At 36.7% G+C, this 10,327-nt stretch overlaps 1 protein-coding gene across 2 annotated transcripts in view; it reads left to right on the top strand.

The window, feature by feature from the left end:
* Nucleotides 1-4,072: 4,072 nt before the first annotated feature.
* The window catches only part of LOC135204109 (uncharacterized), a 52,436-nt gene continuing 46,181 nt past the window's right edge, over nucleotides 4,073-10,327 (top strand). For both annotated transcript variants that reach the window (XM_064234116.1, XM_064234115.1), the window contains exon 1: nucleotides 4,073-4,388. The gene's annotated coding sequence lies outside the window, so the exon portion shown is untranslated. The remainder of the gene's footprint in view (nucleotides 4,389-10,327) is intronic.

The raw sequence follows: 10,327 nt of genomic DNA, 5'->3' as shown, positions 1-10,327 counted from the left end.
CACAGCAAAGACCCCTTAAGTAATGCCTACAGTGCACCATGAGAGGTGCAATGACTGCACTATTCTTCAAACCCCTCCCCCCTCCCTCCCCACCAAAAGGAGTTTGCTTCTTACTTGACCGTACACATAACTGATAAACTGTGAACAGGTAGAAGCGCGCGCACACACACACACACACATACACAAGGTCGAGTTCAGTGATCTGCTGAATCATCATGGCTTCTAAACTCGGTTAATGATTTAGGATTCTTGAAGAATGAAATGGAAAGGAGTGCACGGGAGAAGGAGAAAAGAGAGAGTGAGCGAGGGAGAGTAAGAGAGAACGAGGGAGAGGGAAAGAGACTAGTCCACCCGTCTTTGTAACTTGAGATTGTGTTAACCTTGCTTACGGTACTTCGCGGGTCGAGGTCCAGGTAATTAAGGCCTTGTGTTGGTATAAGTAGGATTTACAAATAGGTTATAATATGTATATATATATATATAATATATATATATATATATATATATATATATATATATAATATATATAATAAACAACGGATTTTCTGCGAGATCTTTCAACTCAACGTCCTTTACTTAGCAGTTTGTCTGCTAAGTAAAGGACGTTGAGTCGAAAGATCTCGCAGAAACTCCGTTGTTTATCTTTTCCTTCGTGGCTTATACCTTTATTTATGGATTTATCACGTTCCAAACTTTCGTGATTCAGTTATACATACATATATATATATACATATATATATATATATATATCTATATATATATATATAGTTTGTGTGTATATGTAGTGTGTATAAAATATATCATTATAAGTAGTAATATATATATATATATATATATATATAATATATATATATATATATATATATATGTATATACGTGTGTGTGTGTGTGTGTTGTGTATAAATGTCACCGAAGTTGTAGCGATATTTTCAAAATCACTTTGGTTTTTTGGGACTTCCATGTTCATAATAACTTAAGAGTAAGTGAACAGAATGTGATGAAACTACGCATATATACTCGGTCATTAACCTTCTCGAGTTGTTTAACTTGGAAGAGAAATCTGCCAAGAACTACCAATTTCTTGACCGTGGAAACAGTCTGACTACTGAGCCTATTCGCTCTCAAAATTAATCAACTCAAAAGGTTTTGGTGGTGCCTACACGCGATGAATTTCATAGAATTATGTTCACCTATTATTAATATATGCGAAAAGGATGTTACAGAGATTTTACATCAATTCAAATGATTCATAGCCAACATTTTATTCAAGCAGTCTTCATAGAGAATGGTCTGCTACTAAGTACCATTGCAAGGATTGCATATATGGTTATTCATATATATATATATATATATATATATATATATATATATATATATATATATATATATATATATATATATATATATATATATATATATATATATATATCTTCTCACGCATCAGAATAATGGAGATTAGAGAAAACAGCTCATATCAGCTTGCTCTGCGTAGCATTTTGAGCAAAGCGAGATTACACACGCTCTTGCGTGATGTGTTGTCTAAATGAACTCTCCTCTGGAAATACGGTTTACGTCGAGTATGATCGGAAGCGTGGCTATTGATATCCGTATAGCTGGAATTCATTCCACATTTTTCTCGACAATTCCAAGCGAGATATTATAATGAAAGGAAGTGTGATAAAAGGATATGATAGATTTATTTCGATAGCAGAGAAATTAATGGAGAGAGAGAGAGAGCATAAATCAAGTGAGTTGAATATCCTAATCATAATTCATAGATAGAAATAGATAGATAGAGAGGTAGATTGAACTGGTGAATTTTCCCTTGTACAATTTTTATATATAATAAAGGTAGGGACGATAATTTCCATTCAAAATTGCCGTTAAGAGAGAGAGAGAGAGAGAATACCCAGTACCCAGTGACGCCCATCCTCAGGATCTGGGTCACTGTCCTCACCGCGAGGCTTAGGTATTTCTAACCCTTCCTTCCTGAGTCTTGAATGAATCCTTCGAATATCCTTCTGGTCATTATTTGTGCCTCACAGGATCCACTTTCTCCCCGGTCAAGTTCCTTTCCCCTCTCTCTCTCTCTCTCTTCTCTCTCTCTCTCTCTCTCTCTCTCTTCTTGCGTTGAATTGATCATATCTCTAAATTCGAATGAAATAATAAACTATTATGACATTCTTTTCTTATATTTACCCTTGCATTTTTTTCTTGCATTGTATATAGGTATTTGTTTGCGTTATTTTTGTCATAATTAACAATAACTACCAATGGCAGTAACATGAAAAATTACTTCTTTTTTTTAAATTGCTTGGACGATTCAATTATATAATTTTGCTACTCTTGTATTTTTTCTTGCTTTGTTTGTTGGCATTTTATATACATTATTTTTGTCATAATTGGCTAATAGAAAGAATAATAACTATCAATAACAGTAACATAAAAAGATTAACTTCTTTTGAAATTACTTGAACGCTTCAATTATATAATTTTCTGCTTATGACTATTGAACGTTGCTATCATAATTTCCGTTTCTCTTCGTGTCCAAGCAAATCATTTTGTAAGAAAAAAGATACTATTAATTTAAAAGAAAACTGATATCCTCTTTTTTGTTCCATCTCGTTCCATCCGACAACCAACCTGAAGAGCTGTGTGTATGGGCGTCATGTTTTGCAACACCTGAAGATCCGTTTTCTCTTTCCTTGATCTCACCCTTCCCTTCTCACTCTTTCACTCTCCCTTCTTCCTTTGCTAGACGTAGACGCGCGCGCGCGCGCACACACACACACACACACTGCTTTATTTATATTCGCATTATGCTCAAATTGTCATCTGTGCTTGATGTCTACTGAAAAGAGACAAAAGAAAAATATGTCTTCAAGTAGTATAGGTCTCTACACACACACACACACACACACACACACACACACACACACACACACACACACACACACACACACACACACATATATATATATATATATATATATATATATATATATATATACTTATATATCGTTTGTATGTGTGTGGTTGAATATACTAGACCTATACTACTTGAAGAATTATTTTCCTTTTGTTTTTCAGTAGACACCATGCGCATAACAATTTTAACAATGTGAATATAAGTAAAACAATTAAAGAGATCGTTTAAATACAGTCCTGTTTGTTATTTCGTAGATAAAATCTTTTGGATAATTTCTTGCAATACCCTTTACCGATGTCTTCTGGTGCCCTGATTGTTTCTTTTATCATGTTTGTTTATCGTCATATACTGCTTAATGCTATATAAATTGCCGTGGATACTTGTCAAAAGTTCCAATTATTTTATCTATTTGAAATTACGCACTGAATTTGGCATAATGTTAAGAACTGGTCACAGTAGCAAAGCATTATTGACGTAGGCCTAGCCGTTAGCTGAATCTTACAGTTCCAATGTCTATAATTAGATAAATGTATGACATTGTTATAGGAATTAATGATTCTTATTAAAGCGTTTTCCACGAATTCTGTAAAAAAAAAAAAGCCAGAATATTTGAAATTCCCCCCCCCACCCCCCTCTCTCTCTCTCTCTCTCTCTCTCTCTCTCTCTCTCAGATTGGTTTTGTTAGTGAGTGTTATTTTGGGTTTCGATTAGAAGCCACAGACTACTGTCTGCAGAGTGACAGACTTCTATTTTTTATAAGGAGGATAGTTGCCTTGTAGTCCTAGGTTGCTCCATTCAGCTTCAGTCAGGTCAAGTTGGCAGACAGTTTAACTGACAGGATCAGATTCAGAGTGGGTAGGTAAGAAGCCGGATCGGCAGGCAAACCGGCAAATTTGGCGTGGGAAGCCAGACGCACTATCTAAAGACTGTTCTTTTCTAAACCTTGGACAGGCCCTTGACAGACAAACGAGCGGTGTACCGTGGCTTCTAGGGCCAGGTATGCCTAGAGGCTCAGCAGGCCTAAGATTCTGCATCAGCGACTGGGAAAGGTCCAGGTTGTTGGGGCCTGTGGGATCTCACCTGTTGCATTGGTGACCCAGAACTTGGGGGAAGACGAAACCGCGCCAGCCAGTGGTGTCCCGACAGTCGGAGGTGAAGGTAACCGGACTTGCGATCTCCCTCCTGCTGCAAGAGCTAAATCTCCCTCTTCCTCCTCCTCCTCCTCCTCCTCCTCCTCCTCCCCGACAACACGTGTGTGTGTTTTCTCTCTTCTTAACTATTTCTCTCTCCCTTCCCCTCTCCCCCTCCCCATTCCCAACGACCTCAGCCCTCACGTCCTACACGGCGCTCCCCGGCTTCCAGTGCCGTACTTTCGCTCAGTGAGTGAGGACGCCTCTCAGACTGGTTGTACCGATCGCTGGAGATATCGTGGAGGGGAGTTTAAAGATACGAAAAAAAGGTAGGTTAGTGAACGTATGAGCGAGTTTAATCGTGATTTCATTGCCTTTTTGCACATGCGTGATTTTGGTTACGAAGAGAAAATGTGACTTTTAACGGACGGACAGACTAGGACAGATTTAAACGACCGACTGAACTGTGGAAATTGGATGAAGCGCTTTGAACTTAATATTTGTGAGCCATTGCATTATTTGTGCTTTGGTTTTCCCGAGGAAGAGAAACAGAAGTCACTACATGCTGACAAGGAGCTTTCACCTTTTGACGATTACTGTCAAGAATGCTCTTTCATTTTTTATGCTTTGCTCTGATTTTTCCCATTGAATTTTTATAATTAAAAAAATGTACGAGTGGATTTGTGAAGCCTGTTCTAGTTTCTGTACGTATTGTGCTTTCAAACAGTTTTGTGTACGTGCTTGCATGAATAAAGTGAAAATCGAGTGGCAAACTAAACTAGGTTGATTAATCATACAATACTTCTCAGAATCATCCTGTAAATCGTAAGATTATAATTATTTTTTCGTCTCCTACAAATGGTTTCTTGTAGGCATATGTAGCCCAAATGAAATTTAAGGTAATATTTTTTCATTACGTCACATTTTTAGATTTTCTTATTCTAACGGAGTGTAATGAGTTAGAGGTAATGAAACTGATGAAGTGTAGTACATAAATGCAACTATTTATACAAGATGTATTTTCAGACACATTAAAATTGCACATCAGTTTTGCAGTGTTGCAGACAACTATTATTATTATTATTATTATTATTATTATTATTATTATTATTATTATTATTATTATTATTATTATTATTAAAGATAAGAAAGTTTTATGATATAGTAGGATATTGTGGAAAATTATTTGACGTACCATATTATTGTATAAATACAGAATTCTTTAGGTTTCCAATTCTAATTAGGAATAAGATTTATTCATTGTAAGCTATTATATATTCTTATTAGCCATCAGCTATACAAAATGAATGAAATTTATTTACTAGAAATTCTTCGATGATAATGTAGACATAACAAGCGTTAGACTCTAACGTAGATTGTAGCCTAAATGAATATTATTATTATTATTATTAGTATAGCAAAAGTTACCTGTTAACGCCACTCTAAAATACAGAGAGAGAGAGAGGAGTTGGGGGGGAGTCGCAAACTCTCGTTATGTATGCAGCTGATAAAAATGGGCATGCTATAGGTGACCATCTGCCAACAGGATTCTTGAGTAATAATAGTAGAAGTTTAGATATCTCTCGTACTTTCTCTTTGGGTCATTCTCCTCCCTTACGAAGAAAGAAAGCAAATATCTTATAGGAATGAGATTCAGCAAATGTGTATATTATGACGTAGATGTTTTCGTGTACCGTTTGTGTAATTTTGCTGTTAGAAAAACAATGTGAAATACGATGTGTATGATTATATAGGATCATGTCAAGATTAGCGAACCCACTATTATTTCAAGACAATATTATACCATTTTGATGTATATATATGTATCTTATATATTATGTACACACACACACACACACACACATATATATATATATATATATATATATATATATATATATATATATATATACTAATAATAATAATAATAATATTCATTTAGGCTACAATCTACGTTAGAGTCTAACGCTTGTTATGTCTACATTATCATCGAAGAATTTCTAGTAAATATTCCATTTCACTGTTTCATGAAAACAAAATGATACAAAAATACACATACATTTATATGTGCTATATATCTATATATATATTATTATATTATATATATATATATATATATATATATATAATATATATATACATATTATACATATATATGTGCATATATACACACACATATATATATATGTGTGCATATATACACACTTATACGTATATATGTGCATATATACATATATATCTATATATATGTAATATGTATATAGCAGACATAAAGTATGTATATATGTAATGTGCGTGTATATATATATATATATTATATATATATATATATATATATATGCAGTAGTACCTCGGCATACGAAAGGCTCAACTTACGAAAAATTCGAGTTACGAAAGGAAATACGAAGATTTTTTTGGCTCTACATACAAAAATAGTTCAGGATACGAAAGGTTGTTGCTGTAAAGTCCTGAGATTCGCCCAGACCACTGATAACAATTTTAAAACTCGCCTGCCGCCAACTGAGTGAGTAGACTTGCCACCATCCTCCTGCTCTCCCATTGGTTCCTGATGCTAGTCACCACCATGAGATCCTGCTCTCCTATTGGTCAGCATCTCTCCCATGATCCCATCATGCATCTACGTAGCGGCGTGCTTTTTCGGCCACTCGGCAGCAGCATCGTTATCGTAAGCACGTGGAATTCGTTCATTTTATACGATTTCGTTTATTATCGTGTTGTGTGAGAACTTTACTAAATACTTATACTACGTAACTTAATTACGTACAGTATATACGTAGTCATGGGTCCCAAGAAAGTTGAAGTTCACGGAAAGAAGAGGATGCTCTCTTTGGAGACAAAGATGAAGATAATTAAAAAGTGTGAAGCTGGCATGCGATTGTGTGTGATCGCCAAGGAATATGGCCAAAATCCGTCGACAATAGGCACCATCCTTAAGCAGAAGGAAGCCATCAAAGCAGCTACACCTTCCAAGGGCATGACCTTTTTGTCTAGCAAGAGGAGCCACGTGCACGACGAGATGGAAAGGCTGCTACTTGTCTGGATAAAAGACAAAGAAATTGCTGGCAATACGATAACTGAGACGGCAATCTGCCACAAGGACAGTGCTATTTTCGGCGATTTGACTGCCTAGGCTGAAGACGACGGAGGAGAAGGGACATCGACGCCAACCCCAGAGTTCAAGGCTTCTCATGGGTGCTTCGAAAAATTCTGTAAACGAACTGGCATCCATTCAGTGGTGCGGCACGGGGAGGCGGCCAGCTCGGACACAAAAGCGGCCAAAGCCTTTATTAAGATGTTCAATGAGATGACAATCAACGAAGGCTACAGTTCTCAGCAAGTCTTCAACTGTGATGAGACTGGCCTTTTTTGGAAAAAAATGCCTCGTCAGACGTACATCACGCAGGAAGAGAAGAAGCTACCCGGGCATAAGCCTATGAAAGACAGGCTTATGCTCGCACTTTGTTCAAACGCCAGTGGGGATTGCAAGGCGACGCCCCTACTTGTGTATCATTCAGAGACTCCTCGAGCCTTCAAGGCCCACAAAGTGCTAAAGGAGAAGCTTCCAGTGATGTGGAGGGCTAATGCGAAAGCCTGGGTAACGAGACTTTTGTTCACCGAGTGGGTAAATCTGTGTTACAGCCCGACAGTGAAGAAATTCTTGGAAGAGAAGCGCCTCCTGCTGAAATGTCTGCTGTTGTTGGACAATGGCCCTGCTCACCCTCCTGGCTTCGAGGAAGATATCCTAGCGGAGTATTCTTTTATCAAGGTTCTTTATCTTCCGCCTAACACCACCCCTCTCCTCCAGCCCATGGACCAGCAAGTGATATCGAACTTCAAGAAGCTGTATACAAAACAGTTTTTCATGAGATGTTTCGACATCACCGATACCACAAACCTCACCTTGTGTGAATTTTGGAAGGAGCATTTCGATGTTGTGATATGCATCCGACTCATCGATCAAGCTTGGCAGGAGGTTTTGAAGCGAACCTTGAATTCTTCATGGAGGAAACTCTGGCCTGATGCTGTATCCGCCCGAGATTTCGAGGGATTCGACGTGGGCGAAGCTGTTGCTGCAGATTCAGGAACAGTTGATGATCCTGAAACTGTTTTGCTACCAGATCTTGACGAGATCGTTGCACTCGGCAAGTCCATGGGGCTGGTCATCGACAAGGACGACATCAATGACCTTCTCGAGGAGCACCAAGAGGAGCTTATGACAGATGACCTGAAGGAGTTGGAGTCCATGCAACATAACGTCGTTCAAGAAGAGTTCTCTAGCAGCGGCGAGGAGGAGGAGGACGACCCTATGACAACAGCAGAAATTAAGGATGCTCTAGCTGCTTTTCATAAGGTGCAATCATTTGTAGAAAAAAGAGACCCCAAAAAGGCTTACACAGGTCGTATGCTTGCGCAGTTCGATGACGTTTGCCTGATTCATTTCAGGAACATTGTGAAAAGTAGGCAGAAGCAATCTTCTTTGGATAGTTATTTTTTAAAGAGGCCTTTAGTAGGAGTAAGCAAAAAGGAAGATCCAATTGATACTACAAAAAAACAGAAAGTTGAAAGTGGTGAAGAAATTGAAATTTTGTAAAAAAGACATAAAGTATAAAATTTTTAAAAAAATAAATAAAAGACAAAAAAATTTTATTTTAAGTTTTTTGTAAAGTTGTGTTACGGTTTTGTTACTGTGTTTCGTAAAGTTTAGTTTATCTTTCCTGACATTTTTAATGTGTTTTGTTAAGTTAAGTGTACGTACTACATAACAAATTTTCTGCCGTTTGTCCTCCACCTCTGTCGCCATTTTCGGAGATAGCCTCACTTGAAAGGTAAGGTTCCACATTTTGCTACATACGTACGTATGCACGTACAGTATTTCTTGTATACCATGTACACTAATACACTTTATTTACAGATACATATTAGTAGTACGTATTAAGTTATGTATTGAATGGTCCAAATTGTTGTAGTATTTCATTGTTTATTGGTCAATTTAGCTTTATTATAAAATTTACTGGGGTGTTTTTGTAGGGCTTGGAATGGATTAGGCAATTTACATGTAAAATGCAGTTCAAGATACGAAAAGCTCAGGTTTACGAAGGCCGCCTCGGAACAGATTAATTTCGTATGTCGAGGTACCACTGTATATATACTATATATATATATATATATATATATATATATATATATATATATATGTATATATATAATAGTATGTATATGTTAGTATCATTTTGTATTTTGCTTTTATGAAAACAGTGAAACGGGATATATGCAATATATTATATATATAATATATATTTATTGAATATGCAAGTGCACAGCCCACGTGTGCTTTATATTATTGAATATGCAAGTGCGCAGCCCACGTGTGCTTTATATTATTGAATATGCAAGTGCGCAGCCCACGTGTGCTTTATAATTCTGTGCGCCTTCCACCGCTGCTGCAGCCAACACCTACTACTTCTATTTAAAGTGTGACAACTAAGCGAGGTCAGCTTTCTGATTTACGATAGATACTCCTCATTCTGCGTTCATGGAAATCACAGAGGCAGTTTAACCTGCCAACTAACTTTATGTGGCGTTTCTTGGCCTACTTTTTTTTTTTTTAAAAGTGTAGGCCTAAGGCACTGGGTGTTTTCAGACCTTACAAGTTCAGCGATTGAGTTTTTAAAACACCTTCTCGGTCAGTGAGTGGGAGAGAATATCAATGTTCCAATAATTGAATATTATCGATTGTACTTTTATTATAGTGGTCAAATAACCAAGCGGTGTGTTTTAGGTTTGCTCTCTCTCTCTCTCTCTCTCTCTCTCTCTCTCTCTCTCTCTCTGAGAAGAGATACTCTCACATACATAAAATTCCTGCAGGAAATATGGGAAGTATGGGCTGATAGCGACATTCCTGCAGACCATAGTATGGTCAGCTATGCTGCATTTAAAACTTCTGGGAATCGATATGTTTATTTGCAATTGTATACCATGAATGTTTGACGATGATAATTGATTACTTATGTGAAATTGTAACTGATTCAATAGGATTTGTATTTGCTGTACGCTGCAGACGATAATGTCTAAATCATGGAAAGTTCTTATTGACTTTAATTTAATTTTTTAAATGTTTATATTTGTTTCTCAGCAGTTCATAATTATACAGCAGTATGATTTGAAAGTGAAAGTAAAAATGAAAAAAAAATTGAAATTCAGCTCTGCTTTTTGATAGAACTTTCATGTCAATACCAACACTTTATAT

This window comes from Macrobrachium nipponense, chromosome 44, assembly GCF_015104395.2.
Source record: "Macrobrachium nipponense isolate FS-2020 chromosome 44, ASM1510439v2, whole genome shotgun sequence".
NCBI classification, from domain to species: domain Eukaryota; kingdom Metazoa; phylum Arthropoda; class Malacostraca; order Decapoda; family Palaemonidae; genus Macrobrachium; species Macrobrachium nipponense.
The sequence above is the reverse complement of the archived record's forward strand: the minus strand, read 5'-3'. Positions and strand labels throughout refer to the sequence as shown.